Source organism: Dreissena polymorpha, chromosome 1 (genome assembly GCF_020536995.1).
Source record: "Dreissena polymorpha isolate Duluth1 chromosome 1, UMN_Dpol_1.0, whole genome shotgun sequence".
Taxonomy (NCBI): Eukaryota; Metazoa; Mollusca; class Bivalvia; order Myida; family Dreissenidae; genus Dreissena; species Dreissena polymorpha.
The window spans coordinates 32,902,228-32,924,927 of NC_068355.1; the positions used below are offsets into that span (position 1 = coordinate 32,902,228).

General features: G+C 35.2%; 2 protein-coding genes across 4 annotated transcripts in view; both read right to left on the minus strand.

Annotated features, from left to right (window-relative positions):
• Window positions 1-22,700, minus strand: part of LOC127875800 (uncharacterized) — a 215,757-nt gene that overhangs the window by 43,232 nt on the left and 149,825 nt on the right. The gene's annotated exons all lie outside the window — the stretch shown is intronic.
• LOC127875769 (uncharacterized) overlaps window positions 1-22,700 on the minus strand; it is a 138,785-nt gene that overhangs the window by 14,762 nt on the left and 101,323 nt on the right. The gene's annotated exons all lie outside the window — the stretch shown is intronic.

A 22,700-nucleotide genomic window follows, 5' to 3' on the forward strand; every position in this document is an offset into this window, starting at 1 on the left:
TCAATGACATTTCTTTATAAGTTCATTGGCTAAATATGCAAAGCTGCTAAAATTGCTTTTTAGATAAATAGGACATTGTTTATCTCAATTTTAATGCACAGAGATTTTTGTGTGTGTTCCAATCCATATCCACATTATGCTTTGAATTTCTGAAGCTAAATTTATCTAGATACTTCTTGAAAAAATGTTTAGCTCATTTTAATCAAGCGCTGTGTTTGCGAAATACAACAGCCCCTATTGCACTTTGGAGCCAAACTGCAGCTATTTAAGAGAAAATTGTTAAGTTCAAGGCCAGTAACTTGGTATAAGATCAATTGACCAGAACAAAACTCAAACTTGATGTTGGAAGACTCACACACACAAAATAATGAATGTATCGGAAAATTGATGGAAAACAATACTGGAAAAGTGTTATTTTAAAGAAAATTCTTAAGTCCAAGGCCATTACTTTGCCAAAAATTAATGGACCAGAACAAAAACACGAACTCGATTTGTTAGTCATGTAGGTAGACCCACACATCAAAAAAAGGTCAATATATGAAGTGTTTAGGAGAAAAATTCTGGAAAACTGTTATTCAAGAGAAAATTGAGAAAAGTGCAACTATGCCTGTATTAATGGACCAAAATGAAACATGATTTGAAATTCATGCAGATAAACTCACACACGACATAACAGGTGAATATCTTAGGTCTGTAACTTTACCAAAAATCAATGGACAGGAGCAAAACTTGATCTGTAAGTCATGCAGGTAGACGCACATACCAACAAGGGCTGTTTGTAAAAAATGCATGCCCCCCAAGTGGGCTGTCAGTTGTAGTGGCAGCCATTGTGAATTAGTAGAAACCATTATACTGCTTCGGGTCACTGTGACCTTGACCTTTGACCTAGTGACCTGACAATCAAAAGGGGTCATCTGCCAGTCATGATCAATGTACCTATGAAGTTTCATGATCCTAGGCCTAAGCATTCTTGAGTTATCATACAGAAACCATTTTACTGTTTAGAGTCACTGTGACCTTGACCTTTGACCTAGTGACCTGAAAATCATTTGGGGTCATCTGCCAGTCATGATCAATGTACCTTCGAAGTTTCATGATCCTTGGCCTAAGTGTTCTTGAGTTATCATCTGGAAATCATTTTACTGTTTAGAGTCACTGTGACCTTTGACCTAGTGACCTGAAAATAGCGGTCATCTGCCAGTCATGATCAATGTATCTATGAAGTTTCATGATCCTAGGACTAAGCGTTCTTGAGTTATCATCTGGAAACCATTTTACTGTTTTGAGTCACTGTGACCTTGACCTTTGACCTATTGACCTGAAAATCATTTGGGGTCATCTGCCAGTCATGATCAATGTACCTATGAAGTTTCATGATCCTAGGCATAAAGAGTTCTTGAGTTATCATCAGGAAACCATTTTACTGTTTCGAGTCACTTTGACCTTAAACTTTGACCTAGTGACCTGAAAATCAATAGGGGTCATCTGCCAGTCATGATTAATGTACCTATGAAGTTTCATGATCCTAGGCAAAAACGTTCTTGAGTTATCATCCGGAAACCATTTGGTGGACGGACCGACCGAAAGACGGACTGACCAACAGACAGACATGTGCAAAACAATATACCCCCTATTCTTTGAAGGGGGGCATAAAATCAAGTAAATAATTCTGAAAGCATTTCGTAAAAACACAGGAAACGGAATAACATATGGACTGACAGACAGACGGTCGGACTACTATTTGTCACCCTACCTAATCATGATCATGAACACCTACGTTTGATCTTTGCCACAAAATGCTTTCTCAATTTGTAGGACATTTACTTCATGGACAGGTCATTTTCTGAATGAAATGAATGGACCGGAACAAAATCCAAACTTGATCTATAAGACATGCAGGGTAGGCTCACACACAATAAATCAGGTGAATACCTGACAGTATTTTGGACACTGAATGCAAGACGGACATACAAACTGACAGACATGCAGTGCGATTGCTATATGCCACCCTACTGGGGATACAAAATGTGTATATATTTCCAAAATTGACTGCATTAAATTCCGAATGGATGGTTTCCAAAACAAAAAACATTGTTGTTGTTTTTTTTATTAAATTGCAACATTTAGTTTCCCAATGTATCTCTACCGGTTAAACCTGATTAAATATCATATTTAAAACACTTATTCTCAATTTTGAAGTGTTTTTATTTAAACAATAAAATAAACACATTTCCCATATTTATACAAAACTCTGCCATGTATCCCAATTTAAAAGGCACTGACCCCATTTCCAAAATTGTAAAAGAACTGCAGGTCTTACACAAGGCACACAATCACCAAGGTATAGTACCAGAAAGGCCGTTTACCAAAAAGGCCTTCCCAAAAACGCCGCACAAGTGAACCAAAAAGGCCACATGGTATACCAGAAAGGCCATACAATATTTTGTATTATCATTGAATAGTTATGCTGAATATAATTATCATATCTATCAAATAGTCATAACTTGTTTATTAGTCTACTTTAAAACCGTTAATTTTATAATCAAAGTCGGCAAAAATATCGCGAATTATCGCATACAGTATGAAGTGTTCGTTAGTCACAATTAATATTTTTCGTTGAGTAATAGATGTTTCAGTTTTTTAATTAAAAGCCGTTAATTTTGTAATCAAAGTCGGCATACTTATCGCCAATAAGCACGTAGGAAAAATCCGCTTAAGAATTTTTTTTCTCTGAACTCTCTGTTTGCATCTAAAAATGTAACCAATGAGTAATGAAGGTGTAGTAAACTTACGTGGCGGCCAAAATAAGATCCAGAATTATTGAGAAATATATAACCCGTTCATGTGTCAAAGTTGTCAATAGTAGTTGCTTTGTTTCATTCATTATATTGGTAAGTATACCGGACTTTATTTGGCGTTTGAAATACAAGTAGTACCATACGATGGTTAATTACAATAGAAAGACCCTAAAAACAAGTAACATTGATGTAAAAATGTTATATTACAAGCATTCGGCAAGTTTTAAGCATCTAAATATCGTTCCACGATGTAATCTACTTTCGCTTTCGAGTCAGGATCGGATTCATTCGGGTTGCGCTCATTTGCATAATTTATACAAGCCATTTTCTCATTCGCTAAGTTCCAGTTACCCAAAATTCATTTTGATTTCACAGAATGATTATTCATGAGAGCTACGTCATGCTTCCGACGCTTACCGTATCCAATCTCGTGTTCGCCCGTAAATGTTCGGAAATTTCACGGGAGATATAAATGGAATTATTTGTGGCCACAAAAAATAAAAACGAGCATTTTGTATCTTGTTAAATCAATTCTACCAGACAACATCTAACGTTGAAATTTTGCATTTTGCTAAAAGGAACATTGATTTTTTATGGGTTAGCTTTATTTAATGAAATATTCGATTTTTTTTAGCGTGATTGTTACTTTAAGGCCTTTTTGGTTCATTTTTTGGCCTTTTTGGTATGCTTTGGGGCCTTTTTGGTAAGGCCTTTTTGGTATGCGGCCTTTTTGGTTTTCGGCCTTTCTGGACCTAAACCATCACCAATTGGTGAAATCTAGAGCAAGAGATGTATAATTTCTTGAATCGATGCAGTTACTTTTAAGACTAGTTATATTATGTCAAAATTTGCGTTGTGTCTTTAACATAAGACCTTGCTATTTGAGCTTGGGAAACAAATCAAGCAATTCATACACATTCGGATTATTCCCCACATGGTAAATGTTTGTGGTATTACGTTTTTAAATTCATGATTAAAGATAAAGTTACAGTCCAGAAAATCTCAGACAGATGTAGACAGCATACACACACTTAACATACACAAAAGCCACTCACCCATTGTAACAGCTATGTCAAGCTTTCTGTAATCGTGTTAAAATAAAAGATACTACTTATTGTGACAGCTGTCTATGAAATATTTTTTACAGTCTTGAAAATAGTTATGTTTAAAAACAAAATCACTTGTATCAGTTTTCTGGAAAACATACATGCAAAGTAATTGTAAAGACATCCTGAAAATGACCTGAAAATATTTGTATTAATAGGAGTTCAATCACAACAGAAGATAGTGTTTTTTAGAAGCCACAATAAGAAAACAACAGAAAATGTCTCTAGGTAGCAAAAAGCTACCACAGTCATTTGCTACAGCATGATTATTATTAAGAATATAATCACTATGACTGAATTTTGCTAGTAACTATTGCTGAATATGGTAGAATTATTGGCATTAAAATATACACAACAATTTAAGAAGGTATTAAAAATGTATTTGAAATACCTGTGGTCAAGGTCAACACATTTAGAGCAGCACAGCTGACTGTGGTCCTGGCAGAACTTTGTTAATTTATCATGTATGTGAATATCGCATGTTAAAAGATAATTCTCTATTTTCTTAGAAAGTGGCCACTTCATTATTTTATCCCTTCCATAAGGAGATTGTTTATTGAACCACAGACCATGCTTACTGTGAGAGTGAATACATTTTCCACAGAAAAATGTAATGCATTTTTTACAGTAAAATTGCATTTATTTGGGTATGCTCTTCACAGATTGAACAACAATATTCTTTATCCAAAACATGTTCTTCAGCACCAGAAGACACAGGAAATGTTAGGATGTTTAATGATGAGATTTTAGCAAACTTAAATTAAATTGAAATGTAACGTCAGAGTATGGCTATTAAACAAAGTTTATTTTTAAGAAAAACAGTTTCAATTTTGTTTTGTAAGTCAAGCAACAAAGAATTAGATCTGAACACAAACCAAGCTAAGCTTCAAAAGACATTCATTGGTCTGATAACAGTGTCTGATAACAGTAAACACATTAAGTATATCAACTGTCAAGTTACTATTGGCTCACATGACAGTCAGATTACTTTCAGCATTGGTAGGCAGTGAATAAGGTTTGTAACTATGCATTAGATTGCTTTAAACCTGATTGTTACACAGACCCAATGCCGTTGTTATACTTATTCCATTCCCACCTCTGATCCTTTTTATACCTTGTTTAGATGTATCAATTTAGTTATTTTAACACAAAGGCTGACTAGGCCAGTCTGGCCTGTAAATTGTGACAGTCTTTCGCCATGATGTCTGTTCTCTATACATGGTCAAGAAATGAAATGCTCAACAGACACACCAACACATGGACAGATCATTTGATCAGAGAGGGATAGGGGCCCAGGAAGACACCAATACATGCAAAGCATTATACTTTTATCAAACGTTTAATTTCTCAAGGCCATAATCTCTAAAATGAATGTTTGAGGGCGGAATTTCATTTTATACCGCTTAGTAATTTTTGTAGTATTCTATATACAAAAATAAGCATGCAAACAAATTTATAATGAGCAAATACTTTTGCTATGTGAAAAACTACCCTCTTTTAAAAAAAGTCTTGAGCTCTGAAAAGAAGTTGACTTTATTGGCATATCATTGAAACAGGCACTGTACATGATGATCAAACCAAATGATCAACAGCATGCAACTAGTATGATCAACATGATCAAAATTGTTCATCATCCATGTTGTATAAAATGGCTGTAAAACTTCACTTCACTTAAAACATTGACTGGCTAAAAATTTAAATCAAAGCGCTGAAGGCACTGAAGTTGTTCGCTGTTGTATAATCTTAGATGCAACTTAGTTTTCAAAATTATGTTATAGCTTTTTATTTTGCAAGTTTGAAATGAACACACCCCATTCAAATTTATAAAGAGTGTGTCTTAAAGCACAGGTTGAGATAAAAAGTTTTGTTCAAATCATTAATAAAAAAGATAATTGAAGCTTCATTTTGGGAAAACAGGGCTTAATGCATATGCATTAATTGTCATCCCAGTACCAGAGACTCTCTTTAAACGAAAAACACCGTAAAATCAAAAAGTGTCGTCATTGATTACCTTGTGCGCATTGCACAGGCTAATCAGTGTGCACAGAGCTCCAGATAAGGTTTTGTGAAATTCTTAACGTTACTACCAGATTTTCAAAAAGAATTCTTAACTCTGAAATGTTATTCTTAAAGTTACTACTAAGTTTTGGAAAATAATTCTTAACTTTTCTAAATGACTTAAAAATAAATAATAATGGTTATTTTCATGCAAAATATAAAAATAAACATACAAGCAACTTTATTTATACGAGTTGAACAGTGTCTATTCAGTATTATACAATTTTATTTTTCAAATACCTTCATAGGCCCAAACTGTGCTTAGATTGCATGCCTTCGATGAATTTTTACATATTTCACAATTAAAAAGGGTCTCCCCTTCAATCTTTCCAACGATTAGCCACGGGAATTGTCCCTTCCACTCATTCAATGTTTTTTTTTGTTTAAGTTTCGACCCGTCGTGTTGCGTTTTTTTATAGTTTTTCCGACTGTGTCAGCAACTGAACATACAACATTGTATAAGATCTTTTTTATAATGTATTTCTTAACATTCAACTTCAGCTCACTTTGCGTACAATATGTTAAAAGCGTGTTTTGCACAGTTTGCAGTTTTTTAGGACGCTCTCTGGGCGCTGCCATTGTTTTTTGACAGATAGACTGTACACGCCGTTTTTATTTGAAAAAAAGCGCTTTGTTTAACAAACCCGATAACCATTCTATATAAGCACCGAACAGATACTTTATACCCGAAAAGAACTCAATAAAAATCGATACGAACCGATGTAAACATAATATTCGTAACTTGATTTTGTAATTCTTAATGGTAAGACAAGATTTTAAAATAAATACGTAACGGACTTGAAAATAATTCGTAATTACGAAAATACGACCCTTATCTGGAGCTCTGGTGCACAGGCTAATCTTATTTGACATGCTTTACGCCCTGTTTTCCCTGAAAGCAGCCAATATGTACAGAAATCAATGATAAACACTAGACTAACCAATGTCGTCTTACAAGCTGGTAAACACTATTGATTAAATACACCCACTGCTGTAGTAGAGCAGACGCTCCTAGCATTCTTCGTTGGCATAAATTTACTGCAGGTAGTACAGACAGGCAGTGGTTATCGTTACTAGCGTTACTAGCGTAATAGACTAAAGCAGACTGACAAAAATGCCTCTCTACCTTAGTCGTGAGCTAACGCTCACAACTAATAATAAACCAACATGACTCATGAGATATAAAAGGCGAATCACTTGACATGCATACTCCGTCTTGTTTACAGTTTTCTAATTCAAAGTTTACTTCATTTTTTGACAGACACTTAGGCTGTGCCACAAGAATTATGTGGTTTTTTTTAATGCGTATGTACTAACAAACTTCTAAATGCATATGTTTTGCCAGTTAATCATTTGATTATGTTTGGAAAGAAAATTTACAAATGATTTACATAAACCTGTAAAACATGTGTTTTCATATGCTAGATTGTTTTCCGTTTGAAAGTATCTTCATTCAATGCCATTGGAGTTCAATGCTGTACATAGGTGTACACAATATTGCTTAATAATTAACCCATTTGTTAGTTTTAGCAATGTTATTTCATAACTACTTCCTCAGTGATCTTTTGGACGCTTCCTTATCAGCCCTTTTTGATGGTGTGTCATATCTTCCAGTTTTTAATCTTACTTCCAAAAAAGGTCACTATCTTGAACAAATTATATATAATAACTGACTTTGAGCTCTGTTCTACGAAGAAAAATATGCTTTCTTATATGGTGTGAATTGTTTCCATTATATATATTCATTGACAGTAATCGTTGAAAACTGGAAGGAGTTTGCACTTCACAAGTTGCGGAATTCCACAAAAAGTGTGGGATGCGGCAGGTTTAAATAGCTTAAGCACATTCTTGCAGGGAGAACTCAGTTTGTGTACTTTTTAAATTTTGATAAAGCTTTTAATTTGAAGTAATTTACATCAGCAAACACACAACCTTTGAAATATCAGGCCACACTCACTAGAAGCAGTGACAATGACAAAGGTAACAGTACCAAAGGCAGCAACAACAGAGCAGGAAGCATGGTCATAATTAGCGTCAGAAGCAACATCAGAAATTGTATAAACAATGTGCAGCAATAATCGACAGCAGCAGCAGCGTCAACAACAATGGTATCATCAGCAGAAAAACTGACAACAAGGTGTCAATATAATTATAAACTGTAGCAGTATTAGGACAACTTCCATTACCAGCAGCAGCAAAAGAAGTAGCAACAGTAAATTGTTTCTGTATAACTGCAACCATCATCATTGACAGCAGCACTTGCAAAACAGGTAATGGCTTTGCCATAACAAAGGATTGGCACTTACAATAGCGAAAGCAGTAGTTTAATGATATCACTTAATTTAATAAAGTAACAACGAGAGCCAGAAAAAGGAAAAGAAAAATGACCATGCCAAGAAACTAACAATTCACCAACTAATTAGGTTAATAAAGTTTGAAGCATGTCTTCCATCATAACTTACGGTATCAAACCGGATCGAAACCATTTTTCTACTTTAAATCAAAATTACATTTAACCAACTGGTCCACAATGCTATCCCACCCTGGGTCTTCATGTAAACTACTTAGACACAGAATTAAGGCATAATAATTCCAGCCAAACTTAAGTTTTCCAGTGCAAATCATTTTTTTTTAGTAACAGTGAACTTCACCCCACTGTCCCCAAATGCAATCATTATGTGACCTACCTTAACACATAATTTCAGCACAATATATCCATCCTATCTAAAGTTATTCAGTGCAACACTGACCTTGGCCAAACGGCCCCAAAGAAAACCTAATAAAAAGAGCTGTTGCGCGCAAACATATTTAAAGACCTTGTTTGGTCACCTCAAATGAATTTCAACTTGTCACGTAATTACAATTACGTTTTGTTCGTGGAAAACACACAGTAACAACCAAAGTTCATTTCTGATTTCTTTGCGTTTTATTTCTGCTTATTAACACAACACAACGTTTCCAAAATGTTTGTCAAATACAAGATACATGCGAAGCCCGCAATGGGCCCATCCCGCGAAAACCAGCAATAATGCGACTTGTATGTTCGGCCGTTTAAGTAAGACTCTCCTTCATACAACGCAGATGCCAATTTATACAATAATGGACAAATAAATTGGGTGACGGCTGTCTGGATGATTGACTTTAACATGAGTTGAATTACCTGATACGGGATGGCTTTATGTGTGACTTACATATCTTGTGCATATATATGCCAATAATTAAGCGAGACCACGTTTGTTTAACTGTCACCTGTCATTTAACATGAAAATATACACAAATTAACAGTGTTGCATGTGCGTACAATAGACATAACAAATTAGTGAACCCAGCCATGGGCCATAACTTGGTGCATTTTTTTCGTCTAATTTGACGACGACATATGATGCCCATTTATGCATTTCTTCATGAAGACAGATATTATGTATTCAGTTACACCGAACAAGGAATATACATGAAATACACCAATTATGCGACATGAAATACATCAATTATGCGACACACCTCATTTTCATTAAAGAAAGATTTTATATTTTATGATTTAAAATCTTTAGAAAGATCAAATCCTGAATGACAAGTGTCTTACAATATCATGTATCAATGTTAAATGACGTTGATCGATTGTCCACGTAACACTACAGGCGTTGTTTGACTAGTGACCTCCTGTGCTGTCCATTCGAAGAAGGTATTGCCCGGGTTGAATATGTACCTGTTGCTGTCAAGTAGATGTCTTGGTTTGTTGTTTTCTGTCTATGTTGATTCATGGGTGATGTTATCTACCATTGCTGTCGTGAAGAAGCTCTATCTATCGCCAAGCTGTGTAGGCAAATCGCACGTGGTCGGTTGCACTCATCTGCGTATCAAGGTTCACATCGAGGCTGGATAAGTCATCGTGGTTTCTATTGTTTTTGTCGTTGAACCAGCCGTCATCACGTCGTTGTTTCTGTTGTTGAATCCATCGTGATGTTGTCTCTGGATATGGTGTTGATGCGTACCGCGTTGCTAATCAATTGTGACGTCTGTTAAAACCTTTGTGATCGCATTGTTGTTTCTGTTGTTGTTAATTGTACTTTTGTTCTTGGTTCCAGCGTCTTCATTTCTCTTGGGACATTAAGATCTTCTATTGGCCATAATGCTCACGAGGTATTAACTATAGCAGTGTTCTCCTTGATGTCTTAGGCCTCGGAAGTATCATTCCAAATGCGTTATCTACGCACGTCAAACAGTTGAACGGCTGCATCTACTCTATAGTGTTTAACGTCACAAGTATTGTGTCCAGTGTTGCGTCACTTGTTGTCCTTCGAAATCTTCTGGCGTTGGTCTTCTTTTAGCGATAGAACCAGGTATTCACTTTGAGAGTAAACGCCGTGATGTTCCATTCTAATTATGTTGTTTGTTTCTTCTATTCGTTGTGGAAGGCGTTGTCTCGCGAAGTCGCTCTTCTTCGGCGTTGTCTTCAAATCTCGATATTTTTATCTGCGTCGTGGTGATACAAGTATCAGTTGTTCAAAATCATGGCAAACATTTATAAATATCCCCTTAGTTATTGTTAAATATCGTCATGACAACTTACTGTGATATCTTATTCAAAAAAATAAATTCTTTACAACGAAAAAATATTAGTCAATTCCTCAAAACATACTTCGGATAAGTACATGACAGTTTGACATCTGACAAGCCATTTACTTAATATGACTTGTGTACCGCCTTAGGCATAATCATTTTACGCACGTGCAGCAAGTAAATTTTTGACAGGCGCGCGCCACTTTATTGACCGAGAGTAATGGGTAATGATAGACGTACCTGTTCATATCATGGTTTCATAAACCTCATCTTTATCACTAAAGTTTTGCCGTTGGGCATAAATTTATTGGCATGTTTGACCTGTGCACTTGTAAAAATGCGCAAATATGACAAGGCAGACTTTTATATATATGCATTCATAATATAAGAACACGTATCGGCATACTTCAAAATTCAGGTCTTTGCTCCTAATCGAACTACTCAAATAATTCTTATGCGACATCGCATCTTCTGTCCATAGCGTAATTTGCTTCGATGGCACAGGGATAAATTCTCTTACTCATGAGGACGCTAAGGTTTTCAGAACCTCGGGCTCGGTATGTCCGAACGCTGATCAGTCAGCCGTGCTCATAAAATATAATTGTAACCCTTAAACAATTATATTAGAAATTTAATGCGTACATATCGTTATATTTTCACTGCGCTATACGCGTCAGATCGCATTAAATTCTTACTTAAAATTACTCAAGACCTTCAATATTACCGATATCCTACATATGTTTGCATCAACACAATGACGTATATACATATTTACATATTTTTTTTTTTGTGTCTGCCCTATTCATATTCGCAATCAACATTATTTTTCTTATTTCCTATTTTCTTTCTTTTACAATTCGGAAAACTATTTTTAAATTTTCCAATAATTTTATCTATTCGTCCTCTTTAATTTTCTTTATCATTCTAATAAACAAAACCCGCCTTATTTTCTCTATTAAAATAATAAACAAAACTGTCTTAAATAATCTAAATTCCTAAATTCTTTATTCTGCCAATGTAAAATACTAGGTAAATTCTTTGAATATTTTTTATATTTGTTCCTTCTTCGAGTTTTTCTATTATATTAATAAATAAAATCATTCACAAATTTTCTTAATTAAAATAATAAACAAAACTGTTTTGAATACTCTTATTTTTCTCGTACATTTCAATTTAATAAAAATTTACAAACATTCTAACAATTTAAAATGTATTGGTATGCAAAAAAACCCATATGTCCGTACATAATCCTATATTATTACAATACCAAAAATATATATAAAAATTCTTTAAATACTCTCTGTGTGTACGCCTTTAATTTAATGATTTCCATAACTCATAAAAATAATGTAAAACTCAAATATCTCTTTTTATTCTCGATTCACCGCTATTTATAAAAATGTACTGATAAATGCAAAATTGGCATGATTTTGATATTTGTAAAATTTGTTTGTACATAAATTATTATCAACACTATTTTTTTAACATCTAACTACATTAAATTCTTTAAAACAATTCTTAAAAATGTCGTTGTCATGACGCCTTTTACTTTCATTTTTTACTTTATAAATTTTGAAATTCCCTCTCCAAGTTTGCCATAATTTTTTAAACAACTGACCTGAATTCATGTCGCGTTGTGGTTGTGATGTTTTCATTTTTTCGGCACGTGATCGCACTTGTGATCGTACTTCGGTCGTATCCTGGTCACGGCACCATAAAATGTACTGTGTCACGTAATTACAATTACGTATTGTTCGTGGAAAACACACAGTAACAACCAAAGTTCATTTCTGATTTCTTTGCGTTTTATTTCTGCTTATTAACACAACACGTTTCCAAAATGTTTGTCAAATACAAGATACATGCGAAGCCCGCAATGGGCCCATCCCGCGAAAACCAGCAATAATGCGACTTGTATGTTCGGCCGTTTAAGTAAGACTCTCCTTCATACAACGCAGATGCCAATTTATACAATAATGGACAAATAAATTGGGTGACGGCTGTCTGGATGATTGACTTTAACATGAGTTGAATTACCTGATACGGGATGGCTTTATGTGTGACTTACATATCTTGTGCATATATATGCCAATAATTAAGCGAGACCACGTTTGTTTAACTGTCACCTGTCATTTAACATGAAAATATACACAAATTAACAGTGTTGCATGTGCGTACAATAGACATAACAAATTAGTGAACCCCGCGATGGGCCATAACTTGGTGCATTTTTTTCGTCTAATTTGACGACGACATATGATGCCCATTTATGCATTTCTTCATGAAGACAGATATTATGTATTCAGTTACACCGAACAAGGAATATACATGAAATACACCAATTATGCGACATGAAATACATCAATTATGCGACACACTTGTGTCTTACTTTACTGACTTTTCTCTAAGTAACACAGGGGTATCATCATGTTCGGGCTCGTCAAAGTTATTGGACTTGTAAGTGATTGCGTTAAAAACAACTGAACCAATGTGTAGTTTTATTTCAATATATGTAGACATACAGACTGAACCAATGTGTAGTTTTATTTCAATATCTGTAGACATACAGATATAAAGTTGTTGCACACAATTTCCAGACTTGTCTTAGAATGAAATGGGATTAAATTTGCTTAATTACTGGTCAGAGTTATTAGCCTTTGTCAGAGCCCACAAATGATAACACAAAAGACATGCGTGAAGTTTCAAATTGAGGGTCAGAGTTATAGAATTTGTAATTGATCTTACATAGTGAACTCAAACACATGTAAAATTCACTAATTAAAACCAATTATTAAAACCTAAATCTAAAAACACTATTTTTGATACAATAATTGTTTGCCATTGATCAAAAATCAAAACAGAAATCTATGCAGTGGGACTTTTTATACTTAACACTTTTTTTTGGCCAAAAGCTGGTTATCTTTACTGGTTACCTTACATCAATTTATCAGGCAATGTTTAAACAAGTTTAGCTTTGGCAAACAAAATTAGTCATGACAAGATAATGCAACTTTGAAAAATGTTACTAAATATGAAAGCAATGCAATCTGCTTGTCAAGAAAACCGACCACACACACTGTTTTATCAATTTCAATTGGAAAATTAATCTGATAGATATTTCAATTCAATGCTGTGTCATCCTTGGCTGTGATTTGGCACGTCCACCTTTAAATATACACTGTAACTCCAATATAACGCGCTCCGTTATAACGCTGAATCCAATATAACGCGGAGAGTGCTTGGATCCCATTTTTTCTCCAACATTCCATTTGATTTCTGATTTAAATCCGTATTATGCAACTTCAAGTATTTTCAGACAATTCAAAGATGGCGGCAATCACATGTTGATTGCTTTATTCAACCGTCCGTTGAACCGATTATAATCGCCTCGAGGTTAAACAACACCGACAGCTAATTGGTGTTAATCTGTTGTGTAATGTCAATAAAGGTGTGAAAAACTCGCGTGTCAGTGTTTATTACATGTATTTTCTCATCAGAGCGGTTCAGTGCGATAATTTCCAAAAGTTAAGTGCAAGCGGGATAGTTATCCAATTAAAGTAATTCAAAACGATTCAAACATTCTTACTTTTATATGGTTGCAGTTTGACTATATTAAATGAGCGGCTGTGAAATATACTGCCTACTGTTAAAAACAACTTTTTCTGTCATTTCATTATCATTCTAGTATTATGTCATTTAATCTTTCAGTTCGTGTATAAGAAATTAAATAATGCAGACGATTTATTTACATGCGAACGCAGTGTACCGGTGATTGTTAACAGAGTTTCACTTTCATTTTCGCGCGATATCAGAAAGTCCCCGGGAAACACGTTTTTTGCATGCGTATGACGCAATAAAACAATTTTTTGTACACGAGTCGTATTGCATTCAATCTAAATTTAAAGTCGCTCGTCCAATGAAAGCTCTGCCCCATAATGCACTGTACTCTTAACACTTCTGAAAATGGCATATATGCGTACGGTTGTGTTTACAAATTTCTTAAACATTTATCGTAATTAATGTTCAAGATTATTATTTTTTAAGTGATGTTGCTATTTTATTGGATTATCGGATAAATGTGCACATAAGAAAAGCGGTATGTATACTGTTATCGATACGATTCGGTTTTTGTATTTGCGTCAACACAGCATGGCAATATACATGACCTATACTATAGGCTATTCTATACCTGTTTTTTTATAGCGCCCTGCAGTAAATGAGCTCAAAACTTATAACGCGGATCCGTTATAACGCTGTTTCGCGGCTTGGACCCCATTGACCGCACTATATTGGAGTTACAGTGTATATAGTTCTTGGTCTTGGTGAAATTTGCATCCAAACATGACGGATAGTAAGGCTGCTATATGCCCCCTGCCCCCCCCCCCCATTTACGGAGGCAAAATCAACTTTCATCTTCATTTTTTTTGTAAAAAAACGTAACAATTTCCAAAAGTTAGTTTAAAACAGATATTTGCCCCATTCCTGAACTATTGAAAACAACAACTGATATTACAATATGTGATTACAGCTGCATTGCTTATCAGGCATTCAGCGTGCACTATGTTCGTACAGCAGTGCGCCTGAAAAGACCATGGTAAACTTGAGAATATTGGAATAAACTTCTTCTTGTTTCATCTCAACTATTATGTGTTTGATGAAAAAACACTTCCATATTGCATAACAGACTTCATTTTAGTTTTCTATTGCATCTTTTTATATTTTTCAAATCATTGACAAGGCATTCAAAATATCAACAGTAATTATTCATTATTGAACCTTTTTACGAAGTTCCCCAGAATTGTGTAACTACCACTAAGAAGAGCCTTTATCAAGGGAGACAACTGTCACAAGAAGTGTGACTCACTTCAGGCTCTTGGAAGAAATAGTACTTGGCATTTTTCAGCTGGTATTTTATGTACATCTTTACAACCTGTTCATTTCTTTTAAATATTCTTAAATTATTTCATTGACATCTTTGTCTCATTCCTGCCAATGTTTGGCTTACAATCTATACAATTTTTTAAAATCAGATTTATATTGATGCTTATGTTTGTATTTTAGGCAGCGTTTTTTCCAATTTGGGGGAGGTGGCAAGTCCCTTTTGATGGAAAAATTTATGAGGAATGTAGGGGAATTACATTTTTTGATAAGAACAATAACATAATTCTATTCTACTTTGTAATAAAATATTCATTTAATTTACCATACAGGGGCATTTGACAATTAAACTGTGATCACCTATTTTTTAGTTTTGAGCATTAGCTCACGACTTAATTTTCAGAGCATGTTTTGCAAATCAGTATGTGCTCTTAGAAGCCTTAGCTACGCAAAGAAACTTAACTCATTATGCTAGGAACGATTACAGCTGCATGTCTGCACTGCAGACGACAAATGCTTAGGAGTGTCTGCTCTACTCCTGCAGTGAGTGTATTTACCAGCTTGTAAGACGACATTGGCCAGTCTAGTGTTTATCATTGGAATCTGTACATATTGGCTGCTTTCAGGGAAAATGGGGCTTAATGCATGTCAAATAAGAGTAGCCTGTGCACACTGATTAGCCTGTGCAATGTGCACAAGCTAATCAAGGACGACAACAGCGAACAACTTCAGTGCCTTCAGCGCTTTCATTTTATTCTATTTGTTTCCTTTTTGTGTAAAGGTAGCTACGTTAGCGTTACCGATTGCTGAAATTGCCATTGGTGATTACAATTCCTGGCTGGCGATTAAAATTATCATTTCCATGAAATTGGCTATTGAAAAAAATAGACCCCATGCTTAAAAAATGCACACTCTAAATGCCTGTTTTCAGGCCGTATAAATCAGTATTCTTATAAATCGCCAGAAACATTACTAATATTACACAGATAACACCCTTACCGGAAAGGCCCCAGGGGATAATGACGACCGCCTAGGTAAATAATCCACATGGCTAATGTCTTAATTGGGCACGCTTTACACTGCAACCAGACTTTTCGAACATTTGGGTTACTTGGCGATTTACGTGATAACAGAATCACTGAAGAGTGCCGTGTAATGATCTATGCTATAGATGTTACGATTCAACGTTATCGAATCGACCAGTACGGAATTGTCATTTAATCAGATGGGCGGAGTTATGGCATTGACATAGCAACTATAAACTAATTTCCCAAGAAACAACGAATTTGATTGGCTAAAAAAGTAGATAAGAGTAACTTCCCTGTATGGTAGCTATGTGACTTGAAAGACTGATTTAGAAAGTGAGTTGCAGATTTCGGGAAAAATGGATGCTGTGAAGGAAATGGAAAGTGGAAGCCACAGAAATTAACACACAATTCTTTAGAAAAAATATCGGACATAATAATGTTAACTCACAAAATGACCAAACGTTAGGTTTGTGATCCGAGGACGTCTAGTATAGTGCAGACTTGAATGCAGAATCGGAAACGTCTACCTGTCAAGTCTAACGGTTTCGCCATAAGTCTCACGGTTTTAGACATCCAATGACGGTCTAATGCTGACTAAGTAATTTCTCAAGCATTTCTTCAAAAACAAAAAAAAGGAAAAAAAGTAATGTTTGGATTTCATAAAATGTTGTATTATTACTCCGAGACGCCGGGCTGTTTTAGTGGGGCTGTTTTAGTGGTTTCAAATCAAAATACAACATGTACAGAAAACTGTTTAACGGTGTTAATGTATCATTATCACTTCGCCACCGGTGTCTATGTAAACAAAAAAAAATCGGCTGCAAAATGTCAGCAAGTGGCTCACAAGCGAAGAAAAATTTTCAAGCAAAAAATGGGCTAATTTCAGACAAAAATAGTCTTAATTTTGCTCAGGAAATAGCCCCAAAACGCTAGAGGTAGCAGAGCCCTTCATATGTGAAATGTTATGAAGAAAGATGAAATCTATTTTTTAGAATAAATAGGATTATACGCTTATATTCTACTTGTAAATGCAATTCTTTGTAACGAAGGCTAACATATAGTGAGCAAATACTTAGTTTATAACAAGAGCACCGCCTTGCGGGTGCAGACCGCTCATCTATTTTCTTTTTAAAGGTGAAGGGACTCTCATTTTCAATCACAAAGGAGGGAGGAGTGGAGTGAAGAGGGGTGTATAGTGTGGGGTTGTGGACATTTATTACATTATCTTCCAAAAAAAGCGAAAAAAAAAAAAAAAAAAAAAAAAAAATCGGGGGGGGGGGGTATAGTGTGAGGGTGTGGTGATAATTTGTGAGATGATCTTAAAAAAAAAAAAAAAAAAAAAAAAAAAAATCAAAAAAAAAATTTGGGGGGGGGGGTGGGGGGGTGGGGTGGGGGTATAGTGTGAGGGTGTGGTGGTCATTTGTGAGATGATCTTATAAAAAAAAAAAAAAAAAAAAAAATTAGGGGGGGGGGGGAGGGGGGGGAGGGGGGGGAGGGCACGGGGGATGGTTTGGGTGAAGTCTATTGTGGTATGTCAGGTAAGAGTAGTTTCATCAAAGTATCAATCAAATCTAATCATAAATAAAGAAGTTATGGCAATTTTAGCAAAATTTAATAATTTGACCTTGAGAGTCAAGGTCATTCAAAGGTCAAAGTAAAATTCAAGTTGCCAGGTACAGTAACCTCATGATAGCATGTAAGTATTTGAAGTTTGAAAGCAATAGCCTTGATACTTCGAGTGGATCGAAACACAAAATTTAACCATATATTAAAAGTTACTAAGTCAAAAAAGGGCCATAATTCCGTAACAATGACAACCAGAGTTATGCAACTTGTCCTTTTACTGTACCCTTATGATAGTTTGTGAGTGTTCCAAGTATGAAAGCAATATCTATGATACTTTAGGGGTAAAGTGACCAAAACATAAATCTTAACCAAATTTTCAATTTTCTAAGTATAAAGGGCCCATAATTCCGTCCAAATGCCAGTCAGAGTTACATAACTTTGCCTGCACCGTCCCCTTATGATAGTTCATAAATCTTGCAAGTATGAAAGCAATAGCTTTGATACTGTAGGAATAAAGTGGACCTAAACACAAAACTTAATCAAATTTTCAATTTTCTAAGTATAAAAAGGGCACATAATTCTGTCAAAATGCCAGTCAGAGTTACATTACTTTGCCTGCACAGTCCCCTTATGATAGTTAGTAAGTGTTGCAAGTATGAAAGCAATAGCTTTGATGCTTAAGGAATAAAATGGACCTAAACACAAAACTTAACCAAAATTGTCAATTTTCTAAGTATAAAAAGGGCACATAATTCTGTCAAAATGCATGCCAGAGTTATCTAACTTTGCCTGCCCAGTCCCCTCATGATAGTAAGTAAGTGTACCAAGTTTGAATGCAATAGCATTGATACTTACTGAGAAAAGTGGAACTAAACGCAAAACTTAACCAAAATTTGCAATTTTTTAAGTACAAAAAGGGCACATAATTCTGTCAAAATGCACGCCAGAGTTATCTAACTTTGCCTGCCTAGTCCCCTCATGATAGTAAGTAAGTGTACCAAGTTTGAATGCAATAGCATTGATACTTTCTGAGAAAAGTGGACCTAAACGCAAAACTTAACCGGACGCCGACGCCAACGCCAACGCCAACGCCAACGCCAACGCCAACGCCGACGCCAAGGTGATGACAATAGCTCATAATTTTTTTTCAAAAAATAGATGAGCTAACAAGAGCTGCGTTTGTGAATTACAATGCCCCCTACTTCACTTCACTACTAAAGAGCAACACAGCAGAGAATCCTAATTGAAAACATCACAGGGGGTTTTCTGCCTATTTTGGGAAAAGGAGTCTGACCAAATTGGGAATTTTTTATCGACAAAATTGGCCATTTTGGGAATTTTTGCTCATTTGGGAAAAAATTGTGAATTTATCATGCTTAAATAATTCAGTGGTTTAACAAATAAATTTGTTTTTATTTCTTATTTTGTCTTCTTTATATAAACAGATACAATATTGGGCATGTTCAATGTTTATTCAAGTACTGCAGTTTTGTTTTTCAGTTACAGTTACACTCTGAGATAAGAACTGTACAGTCAAAACCTTATAGCAGATATTTTTGACCCAAACAAACACTGGTTAGTCACACAAGTTATAAGACACTTCATTTAAAAAAAAAATAAAAATTTTTTTTTTTTTTTTGGAAATTAGGATTTTTTTTAATAATTTCGGTTTGGGATTGGGTCCGTTTGCTTTGGGAGTGCCTCCGTTTTCCGGAGGAGCAGACGGTGCTGAAAAACCCCTGCATCATTACGAAGTTGCGGTCCATTGATATTTGACAAAGTTATAGGCCTTTGACAGTACCCCTGTATGATGAGACTGAAAGTTTTGGAAATAAATCCGGAAGTGTTATTTTAAAGAAAATTTCCTATTCCAAGGCCCGTAAATTCGTCCAATTGGACCGGAATAAAACTCAAACTTGATCTGTAAGTCAAGTTAATAGACTCACACACCAAAATCAGGTTAATTTCTGCAAGCGTTTAGGAACAAGAGGGCCATGATGGCCCTGTATTGCTCCACTGCTGAAAAAAAGGCTGAAATTAATATTCTTGGCATGTGCAAATACTTAAATATAGGCCCTATTTAAGCACATGTACACTTTTGTGACCCCCTGGGCTGGGTCAAATTTAACCCCAGGTGCATAATTTGAGCAAACTTTGTAGAAGACTACTATATCTCACTACATACAAAATGTGGTAGCCCTAGGTCCTAGAGTTAAGGACAAGAATATTTTAAAAGTTTTCACAAATAATAGGGATGGCATCGAATACCTATATCGGTATTCAAATATTTGCAAATCTATTCAATTGAATATTCGAATATTTGCATAAAACGGCTGGATTGATTTAACTTCTAAGACTCAGTTTCGTATCCAATAGGGATATAAAAAATAAATTTACACAGAAATACAATTGAATATACAATTGTTGTATTGAGAAATAAAAAGAAAATGTAGCTTAATTGTAGAAAAAGCCTATTTAGGCGAAATATATCAGAAAAGAGTGAAACTTGTTCTGTGTTAACTTCAATTGTTTTGTAAGTTATACCCGTTTGCTGTATACAAGGCAGTTTATTAACATTGCTATTGAATAGTTTATCCCTGTTGGCTAATAATATTATCAATACTGTAATCGGGCACAAATAGAAGGAAAAATATCAGGTCATTGAATTTTGTTTTTATTTGAAATTTTAAAGTAACGATAGCATGAATGTTTCTTAAAATAAACATATCAATAAGGCATGCAAAGCACACCAAACATTAAAGAATAAGAAAAGGTTTATTAGATGTCACCACATACATAATTTGGTAGCCCTTGGCCCAATGGTTATGGACAAGAGAATTTTTTAATTTTTCGCAAAATAGGCCCCATATAAGCGTATGTTCAGTTTTGTGACCCCTGGGCAGGGTCAAATTTGACCCAAGGGGCATAATTTGAACAAACTTGGTAGAGAACTATAAGATGTCACAACATACCAAATTTGGTAGCCCTATGCCTTATGGTTAAGGACAAAGGATTTTTAAAGTTTTCACAAAATAGGCACTATATAAGCATATAAATGATTTTGTGGTCCCAGGGCAGGGTCAAATTTGACCCCTGGGGCATAATTTGAACGAACTAAGTAGAGGACTCATATGTCACTACATTCCAAACTGTCTAGCCCTAGGCCTAAACGTTATGGACAAGATTTTTTTTAAGTTTTCACAAAATAGGCATTATATAAGCATATGTTCAATTTTGTGACCCCGGGGCAGGGTCAATTTGACCCTAGGGATAAAATTTGAACAAATATGGAGAGGACTATTAAAGTCAGTATATACCAAATTTGATAGCCCTAGGCCAGATGGTTATGGACAGGAAGATTTTGAAGTTTTCACAAAATGGGCCTTATATAAGCATATGTTAAATTTTGTGACCCTTCAGTGCAGGGTCAAATTTGACCCCAGGGGCATAATTTGAACAAACTTGGTAGAGAACTATAAGATGTCACTACATACCAAATTTGGTAGCCCTAGGCCTAATGTTTAAGGACAATAAGATTTTTAAAGTTTTCACAAAATAGGCTCCATATAAGCGTATGTTCAATTTTGTGACCCCCAGGGCAGGGTCAAATTTGACCCAAGGGGCATAATTTGAACAAACTTGGTAGAGGACTATAAGATGCCACTACATACCAAATGTGGTAGCCCTAGGCTTAATGGTTATGGACAGAAAGATTTTTAAATTTTTAACAAAATAAGCACTTTATAAGCATATAATCAATATTGTGACCCCTGGGGCAGTTTCAAATTATACCTAGTGGCTTAATTTGAACAAACTAAGAAGAGAACTATTACATGTCACTGCATAACAAATTTGGTAGCCCTATGCCATACGGTTATGGACAGAAAGATTTCTTTAAGTTTTCATACAATAGGCCTTATATAAGCATATGTTCAATTTTGTGTCCCTCGGGGCAGGGTCAAACTAGACCCCAGGGGCATAATTTGAACAAACTTGGTAGAGGACTATAAGATGTCACTACATACCAAATTTGGTAGCCCTAGGCCCAATGGTTATAGACAAAGGTTATTTTTAAAGTTTTCACAAAATAAGCACTTTATAAGCATATATTCAATTTAATGACCCGCAGGCGGGTTTCAAATTTTACCCCAGGAGCATAATTTTAACAAACTAAGAAGAGAACTATTTCATGTCACTTCATACCAAATTTGGTAGCCCTAGGCCATGCGTTATGGACAAAAAGAGTTTTAAAGTTTTCCCACAATAGGCCTTATAAAAGCATATGTTCAATTTTTTGACCCTCAGGGCAGGGTAAAAATTGACCCCAGGAGCATAATTTGAACAAACTTGGTTAAGGGCTATTAGATGTCACTACATACCAAATTTGGTAGCCCTAGGCCCAAGGTTATGGACGGGAAAATTTGTACAGTTTTCACAAAAAAGACCCTATATAAGCATATGTTCAATTTTATGACTCCCGGGGCAGGCTCAAATTTGACCCCAGGGGAATAATTTGAACAAATTTGGTAGAGGACTATTAGATGTCTCTACGTTCCAAATTTGATAGCCCTGACCCAATTGTTATGGACGACAAGATTTTGAAAGTTTTCACAAAATAGGCCTTATATAAGCAAATTTTCAATTTTGTTACCCCCAGGGGCAGGGTAAAATTTGACCCCAGGGGCATAATTTGAACAAATTTGAAA